At 45.8% G+C, this 10,978-nt stretch overlaps 1 long non-coding RNA gene across 1 annotated transcript; it reads right to left on the reverse strand.

The window, feature by feature from the left end:
- Positions 1–6,752: 6,752 nt before the first annotated feature.
- LOC127343486 (uncharacterized) lies at positions 6,753–8,380 on the reverse strand. Its single transcript, XR_011754196.1, has 3 exons — positions 7,878–8,380; positions 7,420–7,577; positions 6,753–7,209 (listed from the first exon to the last, which is right to left on the reverse strand). It is a non-coding gene; the product is annotated as an uncharacterized lncRNA (long non-coding RNA).
- Positions 8,381–10,978: the final 2,598 nt, after the last annotated feature.

A 10,978-nucleotide genomic window follows, 5' to 3' on the forward strand; every position in this document is an offset into this window, starting at 1 on the left:
TGAGATCCCCGCATAACGCTCCATCCGGTCCTATACATGTTGTCTAACGCGTACATGTAACGGCGAACGTGCTGGTCCTCCGCTTCAATGCGCTGAGCTACCTCCTCCGGCGGGGCCGGCTCCCTCTGAAACGACCGTGGCCCATAAGACCTCCACCAAAGAATATCCGGGTCGACAACGGGACCCGGATTCCGCACCAAGGTGCGCGACCCTAAGCTAAGACCTCCCGGTGCCACCCCGGCGGAGCCCAGTCCCGGACCTCCCCATCTCGCTCCATCTCCTCTAGAAGAGTCAGACCACGGCGCGGCGGCTGTCGCGGCATCGTAGCTACGAAAACAAATCATATATGTACTAATATAAATAAAAAACATGATATTGTGCTAAATAAAAAACTTCACTACTTTTGTACTAAACGCCGCGTTCCACGACCCTGTTTTGGGGGCGTCGGCAGGGGCGCCGGCATCGGCACCGCCACGGACTCGGCGCTCCTCCTCGCTCGCTTCTTTCTCTATTTCGCGACCCTAAGTCTATGTCGCGGCGGCACCGCTACGGACTCGGCACCGCCACGGTCTAAGTCGTCGCGCGCATGGGCGGCGCCGACACAAATGAATCTATTTTGTAACTTTTGTAACTTTTTCTAACTAATTTTACTAACTTTTTTCTAACTAATTTTACTAACACTAACTAACTAATTTTCTAAATTTTCTCTAACTAATTTTACTAACACTAACTAACTAATTTTACTAACACACTAACTAACTTTACTAACACACTAACTAATTTACTAACACACTAACACACTAACAATATATACTAACAACTATACTAATTAACAACTATACTAACAAATTTTATAATTAACTAAACTAACAAATTTTATAATTAACTAAACTAACAAATTAGAAAAAAGGGGCCGGGCGCGGGCTCACCTTGCCGCGAGAGGAGGACGGCGGCCGACGCGGCCGGTGGCGTCGTGCGGCGGTGGTCGATCGAGGAGGCGCGCGCGGTGGCGCGCGGGCGGCGGCGGTGGTCGAGGAGGACGGCGGCCGACGCGGAGGGCGCGCGGCCGGGAGATGGTGGCGGACGGAGAGGGAGGCGGCGGCGGCAGAGGGGCGGAGGCGGCGGTGGAGGCGGTGGCGCACGCGGCGGCGGAGGTGGTGGCGCACGGCAACGGCGAGCGGCGGCGCGGCGCGGTCGGGCAGCAGCTCGGCGGCGTCCACCGCTTCGTCTCCGCGGGATTGATCTCCGCGGAGACGAAGTGTTGGCTTATATAGTGGAGGACCCTTTGGTCCCGGTTCGTGGCACCAACCGGGTCCAAAGGGCCTTTGGACCCGGTTTGTAATACAAACCGGGACTAAAGGCCATTTTTGCTGCGTTTTCGCTGCGCGCGCAAAAAAGGCCTTTAGTCCCCGTTTGTAATACAAACCGGGTCCAAAGGCCATTTTTTAAAAAAAAGTTTCATTCCCGCCTTATTTCAAATGAAAAAAAGCCACCGCACTGCCACACGTGTCCACCGCCGCCACCGCCATGCATGTACAGGCCACCGTCGCCACCGCCGTGTACTGGCCACCGTCGCCACCGCCACCGCCTGGCCACCACCGTCACCGCCATGTACGGGCCACCGCCGTGTACTGCCCACCACCGCCACCGCCATGTACTGGCCACCACCGCCACCGCCACACGTGTCCCTTCCCCGTGCCACGTGTCGCCGCCGCTTCCACGTGCCTCGCCCCGCCGTCACCGCCATGTACGGGCCACCGCCATGTACTGCCCACCACCGCCACCGCCATATACTGGCCACCACCGCCACCGCCACACGTGTCCCTTCCCCGTGCCACGTGTCGCCGCCGCTTCCACGTGCCTCGCCCCGCCGTCACCGCCATGTACGGGCCACCGCCGTGTACTGCCCACCACCGCCACCGCCATGTACTGGCCACCACCGCCACCGCCACATGTGTCCCTTCCCCGTGCCACGTGTCGCCGCCGCTTCCACGTACATGGAATGTCTTTTTCTTTTGCGGTTCAATGAAATGTCTTCAAGTTAAAGTTCCTCTGATTCGTTATGGGTGTCTCATAAGCCAACACAAGATATGTAAAAGGACAATGAACATTTGAGACGAGAAATTAAGTACAGTCAGTTGGACAGGGATGAGAGTTTCTTCGACGATCTTTGTAGGTTGTAATACTCTTATATGCTTCGAAACCTACAACTTGATGATCTGCTCAGTTTTAATTTGATCCATGATGATGTGCTCATTATATTGTTGCAGAGTTATGGCAATTCAGCTGAAAAAAGGGCGATCAAATGCCGTGTTACCATAAACATCTTCTCATACTTGCGGAGAGAAAATGTCATGCATTGAACCGTTAGCCTGAAATTCATTTATGTTTCTGATTTTATTAGCGAGGCTGAGGAAAGTTCATAAGAACATTATGATTATGTGTGGTGAAATAAATAATATGTATGTGGGTCAATAACATCTAATCTTACAAACATGTGGCAACACCTATATCAAGACATTCTACAATGCATTTAAAATTATTGAATGTTCGCACCGCTCAAAATTTTCTCAAGCATGTTGATCATTCTTTCCTCAAAAGGAAGGGTGGGACACTGCACTTCTTTTATATAGGTCAGCTTATGCACATGAAAATTTAACTTCCATCGTTCGTGCCTCCACAATGTGAAACTCTTATTATTCTGTTGCCCAAATGCCTCGTTAGTATTACTGAAACTTCAATCATTATTTTGCCAAAATAGACGGGCGCAGCAACTCGTGCTATCAATGGTCTAGTTTGTCAATAGCCCACGACCAGCAAAACATGTCCCAAGTATCATTGTCATGCAAACATAAAATAGCAATAACAACCTCATAATCAGATGTGAGCATGCCATTTACGAGCCCAAGAAAGGCATATGCACGGTTATTGGTTAGTCATGATATCAATAACACAGTTTTTCCGAAACATAACACTCTTTAAAATTAGGAGAGAAAACAAATTAGTTCCGAAAAAACAAGAGCTTATTTATCTAAAATACTACATCCCAAAGGCAAAAAAAATTACAAAAAGCATCATGAGTGAACATAAAGTATACCTCACTTAGGGATGTTGGGTATGTTAGGGAAATCCCTATTTCTAAACCATGGTTCTGCGAAGTATCAAAAGGTACTCCCTCTGTTTCATAATTATTGTCGTGGTTTTAGCTCAAATTTAAACTAAAACTACGATAAATAAAATGGACTGGATGGAGTAACTTTCAGTTTAAACGGACCAAGAAGCACATGAGATATACGCATTGCAGGATGTGCAACAGGAACAACAATACAGACACCATGGCGTTCAATCTAAATCACAAAGCAACAGTTTTTCATATAACTCATGCATTCAAACATATAGCACAACATGCCACCCAATATTAGGCCCGGTGACACACCATGTCACAAAACTCATGTAGTACCAAGATTGCATTCCAACATTCACCAAATCCAAATTATGCAGTACAAGATTCCACTACTACTGCACCCCGCACGCATCAAGCAACAGCAAATGCCTCGAGGGATCAGTCAAATAGGTTAATAATCTGCAGTAACTTGTCAAACAGTTAAATTCATTTCAAAATCAGTTGAAAAGGATGTATCCAGATCAGAAGCAATTTAGTGAAAGCAAGTCCATTCATCTAGTGATGCAAACCATCAACAGCGATTCAAGGAATAGATCAAAAACAGAATTAAAAGGCCGAGCCGAAGCAGTAAGCCTGCATACAGCCTTGCTCGTTTGACAGTGTCCTCACATTCATCACCACCACTACCAAAAGCGGTGTCAAAAATCTCTCCAAAACAGATAATGAGAAGTTGAGAACTCAGAAAATGTCGAACGGTATGCATCAGTATTCAGCAACATGGACAACACTGCTCTCTATTAGGGAATAGCTAAATCTAGAGATGCAAACTGCAAGCCCTCAGTAACAAGATAATGGATAGATAGGAAACAGAAATAAATGGCCGAGCCACGGAAGTAACATGACCAAGCATACAGCCGTGCAGAAGTTGAGAACTCAGAAAACCTCCAGCGGTATGCATCAGCATTCGGCAATTGCCATGTCTCGGATCTGTATTTTTTACCAGCCGCAGAACCAACAGAGCGAGTAAGATACGAGACAACAAAATGTGAAATTTCACAGACAGCAGCAGCTGACGAAGATTAGGACTGTTCTTCCAGGTACTGGTTAACTGCGCTCCTAAACTATTTGCTGCCCTCTGAAGCCACATTACACACCACCAGTAGGCTGCTGATCAGAAGAGAAGAGGAAGCCGAGCGTGAGGACGGAGAGCCTCACCAAGGTGCTGAGCCTGGGAAGGCAGCCGCGGACGCGGCGGCGAGGAGCACGGCGGGGACGAGGCGCGAGCGGGTCCTGGCGAAGGCGAGCGCCCGGACGAAGAGGAGGAAGGCGAGGACCTGGGTGAAGTTCCGCCGCTGCCGGAGGAAGGCGCGAAGGCGGGCCTCAGCGGCCTCGGCGGCGCTCCCGACTTCCTCGTCCGCGGTCCTGAGGGTCTGCCGGAGCAGGCGGTCCATTCGCCGCAGGGTGTCGAGCCGGGCGGCCGCCTCGTCGATGGCGGCGGCGTAGTGGTCGATCCTGACGTGGGTGTGGTGGAGCAGGCGCTGCACCAGGTCGGGCTCGCCGAGGAGGAAGGGCAGGTCGCGGATCATCTCGGCCAGCACCGGGTTGTCCATTTGGTTTCGGGTCCATTTGGAGGCGCGAGCGGGGAGGCGGAAAGGAGACGAGGATGGGGCCGAGTCGCGCGGGCACGATGTTAAATTGACGGACCCTGGTCGACGATTGACGGACCCTCGCCAGCACCCGGATACCGAAGGCTCTGCTGTAGGCCGCGGAGGCCGATGCGGCGTAGAAGGTTGCCGAGGCCGAGGCGGTGAAGGAGGTCGCCGAGAGGGCCACGACGTCGAAGGGCTCTGAGGCTGAGTCACCAAATGTGGCAACCTCGGTGCTGAAGGAGCAGGTCGTCCCCAAGGGGGTGACGGCACCAAGAGGTTCTGATACGGCGTCGGCAGCGTTGCACAAGGAGCAGCCATCGAAGATGGCCGCGGATCCCGCCCGCGCTGACGATCTTCCCGCGCCATAGGTGGACACGTCGGATCCCGCTCGCGCTGACGATCTAGCAGCCTAAAAAACCATTGGTACGCCGGCGTCTCGCCACGAATGTGTTGCGACAGATCAATACTACATATAATTTCTTGACGTACCAAGGCAACTAACTGTGCGTGTACTTAATATGCAAGAACAGATCGAGAGTTTGATGGATCAGTACGTGCATGTAAAAAAAAAGGATCAATCCACGCCTTGACTGACCGGTATAGAGTTGAAGCGACACGGTGTCCGGCGTACTGGCACCTGCATCCACGCCGCTGCGCCGAACCTAGCTTGCACGCGCGCAATGCCTCCTGCTCACCGCCAGTTCCCCTAACCCTCGTCCTATGTAGAAAGAAGACGTAATTGCCAGGGTGAGATATGTGTAATAGCACATGAAGAAGCAAATCATGAGATTCATGGGTTACCTGTTGGATGGATCGTCTTCGAGGCCGGCTGGACGGCGATCAGATCGATGCCTCGCCTCACCTCTCCTCTCCGAGCAAGAGTCAAAGTCTAAGTCAACAAGTCACGCGATAGCCGACGCGCGGCAGGGCGGCCATGGTCTAGTACTTATAGGGGAGCGGCAGGTCTAAGGTTGGTGGAGAGGTTTGAAATTTCAAGGGAAATAACAGAGACAAGGCGGGAAAGAAGGCTAATTTTGATCGGTTCTCTTCTCTTGCCGTTGATCGCCAGGAGCCATGGACAGCTAGGATGCGTCATCCCACGGATCACTGTTATGGGCAGAGACATCATATCGTGAGACCAAATGTACGCTACGTAAAATAAGGCAGGTCCATTTAATAAGACGATTCATGACCATCGCCTATAATTTGCCGTAAATCAAGTGTGATCACAAAATCTGGAGCACCCTATATAATTTGCCCGTAAATCAAGTGTGATGTAAAATAAGGCAGGTCTACTCCGCCGAAACCCCTCGGTGCAACTCGCGGATTTCTAGGACGTGGATCACGAGATTCACTCCCTCGCTTTGATTGTTTCAACATGTTTATTTTCATGGACACCATATGTGAAACATATTTTTTCAAGGTAAAAAAATTGGTCAAACTATACCCTACTCTCTCTGTTCCGTTAATTAAGACTTTTTTTTTAGTTTTTACCCTAAAAGGAAGGCGTGGGGCGAGTTTGTTGCTATTCTCATGATTTTACCCTTCCGTTTTCGCTGGCTTATTCCTGTAAATCAGGGATCTAGTTAATGTTGATAAACGGAAACATCTTTCAGATTGAACATGCAAGGCTGATCTTGGAAATGAGGATTGTTAGGGAAAATTGATTGGAGAGAAGGAGCGAGTAATTAGAGGTAATTTTGAAAAGAGATCTTAGCGCTAATAAACTGGCACGGAGTATCCTACGCAACATTGATTCGTGTATACAATGGATGGTTTCTGTATGCACCTAGAAAATAAGGAGCATGTTTCTCGTGTGATACATGAATTTACCGTGTATGATGCATGAATTTTCACGGATTCCAAATCTGGTTGTGCTTTTTCTCAGGTGCATACGGTGCAGTAAAAGGACATCAGAGTACAAGTTAAGATAGAAAGGAACATTTTCTTTTATCCTTCCCATGGAATAATTTTCATTGTAAAGTGAACGATTATAGATTCGAAATCGAGGAATAATTTCCCTAGATTTCTGTTGTATACATCACAACACATTAATACACTCGAGTCAATCTAGCTCATACTATGATAACAAGTGACTAAAGCATTATCCTTGTACATAATTCAACCAAGAAGTTTAATCAAAGATTAAATGCTCATGCCCAACGCGATACATCACCAAGCGACTAGCACTCTCAAACTTTCCACGATGTCAACTGCAGTAAATTTAAGACCACAATAAATACTACATCATGCTCAACACTTGAAAATACAAAAGAAAAAGAGTGCCCAGGAGTATCAGCTCTACTCTCTGCTGCTATTGCTATCGCATCAGGGTACCTTCTGGAGCCCCATGGCAGTCTCTTGCTTCATGTGCCGCTGGAGCGTCGCAGCGTCACACATCTAGCAAAGAAGAAGCTCGGCTCGTCCGTCCAACGCCTGGACGACAACAGACCAAAAAAAAGTTATGTACAACACAGGAAATTATTACTCGAAAGGCGAATAAGATGAACTAGGCCAGGTCTGGCATCGAAACATGCATTTGAACACCACAAATACTCTATTTTAGCCAACACGTGAACGATAAGAGTGTAAAATATGATAATAGTATAAAATACATGCATCGTGACCACGCAGCAAGATGTGTACCTTTCCTCGCGCAGCCGGAGAATGGGCTCGTGCTCCACTCGCATTTCTCAGTCAACATTGTCAAAACATGAATCGCAGTACTCAAAATGCTCCTCCCCAGCCAACTCGGTAGATCAGCATGATGCCTCCTTCCCAGCCAATCAACACTATATATCAACCTGCCGAGAGTCACATATCAATATGTTGTAACAATAAATTTATCAGCAAACTCACATAAAAAACACCTTCGAGTGAGTAAACCATGAACTGATGGACATAAACATATACAAAGCTACAGAGTGCGGCAACTTGGACAAAATGACATGGGTTTTCCACATGCTAAATATGACAATTACTAGTCAAAGTTGACATAAATATTATTTGCTCGACTAGAGCTCAAACTAGAAAGGTTGACAGGCTAACTTTAAGGGTCGAGCAAGCGAGGCGACGTGCCACAGGATCTTGTTGTACTCCTTTACCTTCTGCTCCGACAACAAGCCTTCACCATGCCCCACCGTCAGGGTGTACCAACCTGGACTTGTACATGTCCATTTTTGTGTTCTTCGGCTCCATGGTCGCTGCAGCCTTCATTGCATCGATTGAGGTAACAGGAAATAGAGATCAGTTCTCACATCATATTATTTTAAGGGCACACATATATTTCAAAACATATTTACTAGAGATGAAATTATCAATTGTTGCTCACAGGAGAGGAAAAAATCATATATGAATGACACCAAATAAATATCTGGTACATACCATGACAAGGATAGCCAACTGATTTTCTAGTAGGTTTTAATGATAGCTCTACTACATAAATAGTAGGTTTTAATGATAGCTCTACCATATTACCACTTCATATAGCTCAACAATCAAGTGGTCTGGACAGTACAAAGGCATGTAAGAAGAAAAACTTGGCATAGTATGCTAGTAATACACCTTTACTAGTCTGAAACTGGACAAAATAAAAAGCTGCTGCTACTTGCATGCTAGCTTTGGTAATGCTACCCCTACGGCTCTAAATACTTGTCGCAAATTTAGGCAAAATGTCGGCTAAACTGTGTCTAGATTCATGGAACCTGCAAATAAGTATTTAGGGCCAAAGGGAATACGAGTTTTGAGACTAGAACAGAATCACATAGCCAGAATTAGCTCCAATAAAGATGATGAAAATGAAGAGATAGTTCCAAGTACCACATATCTGCCACAACCCACAGGATCAGACATGCAAACAATAACAGAATGAACTGAACATAACATCAGTTTCATGTTACACAACCAGGATGGATATCAGCTCAAGTGGATCACAGGGCTACGCTCTCAGCTTCCACATGTTCAATCCCTGTCAGCCATGCCCCTGCATCATTCCTGCAAGCTATTATCATTCGGTTAATCCCTGTCTTCAACAACACATTCCAGATTCTGTAGCGCAGAGTGTTTCATCTTTTCAAATCAATGTATCTACTAGCTCGACATGATACTAGTTAACCAATACCACTAGGGAAAAGTCACAAAGAATTCACACCACTTAAAAATAAGAAAACATAAGACACTATACGATGCACATGATATACGGATCTGCATGCCCTCGATTTGTTGCCGAACAATCTGAGCAAGAACTGATGCATGATTAGATGCAACATGAATTAGCATCGAATTCGTAATAGGTGGCTTTTCAAAGTACTTCAAAATTGGGCACCAAACAACATTAACAAGTGAAACTGTAATATGCTCAATAGTTTATAATAAATGACAGGTTACATTAACAAGTGATCAACACACAAAAAGGGAACAAAGCTTAATTTGTTGTGACCAAACAAACAAGAGGCAAAGTCAGCCACCAATGGTGAAATGCAATAGTCACAATAAATAAGAATCTTTATAATGGCTATATTAAATTGGCACTTCATACATCTCATCTACTTAAGTGGTCCAGATAACACATAAGCATGTAATTTAAAAAGAAGAAAAACATGTCACATTAGTAGTATTAATACACCTATAAAAACGTAAACTTTGTCAAACATGCAACTCAAAGGGTACCCAAATACACTCCTTGATGCACCCAAGGACCGGAATTCGGTAACCATACAGGTGGCATGAAAACACAAACAAAGTATACAACACACCAGGATAAGTGATGGAGTATGTGTTTATTGACCAAAAATTTGAAATAGGTAGAAAATTAGGAATGCACAAAACAGGAGGTCTTATAAAGATGAAACCCAAAATAATTATTTCAAAGCTGAACACACATTTCACTAACCCAAAATAATTATTTAAGAAACTAGTATACTAAGGTCCCAGGAAGAGCAGATGATCGGTATTAAAGCACAATCACAACAAATTCAACCGACATGATATGATAAGTATACAAGCACAACAGAGCTACAGAAGGTGTAAACATGAACAAAATAACTAGGCCCCATACATTAAACAATGAACTTATGGACATCAAACTATAATAGAGCTAGAGAAGGTGGAAAGATGAACAAAATAACTATGCCCCATACATTAAAAAAAGTGTAGCATGTCAAGATGAAGCACATGAGGATTTACCTACTGGCAGGCGGACCGGCGAGTGCGGTCGGTGTTGTCGTGCAAGCCGGATCCTCTTTGGCACATGCCTTCACGACACATGAAGCTCCATACCATCAAAGCGATTGAACAAAACTGATCATTTTGCATAAGGTAAGTGGAAGGGGAAGTGCTAATTAGACTCACTTCTTCTAAACATTGTGCCTCACCAACATAGCAGAGCCAAATACTCCTTTACCAATCGATGTAATATTTGAATACATCAAAACAGATTTAAGGAATTTATCAAAACATCTAAGAACACTACATGAATCACAGTGTAATACTTAAATTAAAGCTGCAGAGGGAAATATAGTCATGTGAAAATACACAATGAACTGTGCACGAACAGACTTTACATGAAAAGGTTCAGTTTGACTTTAATAAAAAAATGCATCTTACAACTATCCACCTTTGGCCTGGTTAAGATATATAAATGGTAACAACCAGACCACAACTAATGGCACCAGAGAGAATCCAGATTGAGAAGGTTCAGTTTTTTTTTGCCCTAAAAAAAGAGAAGGTTTTATAACTAAAAAAGGCAGATACTTTCTGATAGACATCAACTCAAAAAACGTGATAATTCTTTTATATGAAGCGACACAAAATTGGTTATATGGATACCAATCCTTGTGAAGAAAAACAAGGGCTTTTATGTAAGGTATATACCTCATCACTCTTCTAAACATCATCAAGGGCTAACTTTCGGTGTAGGAGGACCACCTCTTAGCTGACCGTTGCCATATAGCTCAAACAGTGGAACAACGAGAAGCCAGACATGCAACTTCTGGAACTAGACGCGCTTGCTGAAGGTCCTAGCCGCCGGCATAGTGAGGGTTCCCACAGACGCGGCTTGCTGGCGGGCCACATCGGCTCCGCGCGGTCTAGCTGGTCATCCTGCTGCGCGCCACCCCCACCATGTACATCAAAGCTCAAGCCTTTTTTGAAAAGCAATGAAACTGCTTAACTTAAATAAATTATACGACACCAGAATTCCACCAAA

Source organism: Lolium perenne, chromosome 3 (genome assembly GCF_019359855.2).
Source record: "Lolium perenne isolate Kyuss_39 chromosome 3, Kyuss_2.0, whole genome shotgun sequence".
Lineage (NCBI taxonomy): Eukaryota > Viridiplantae > Streptophyta > Magnoliopsida > Poales > Poaceae > Lolium > Lolium perenne.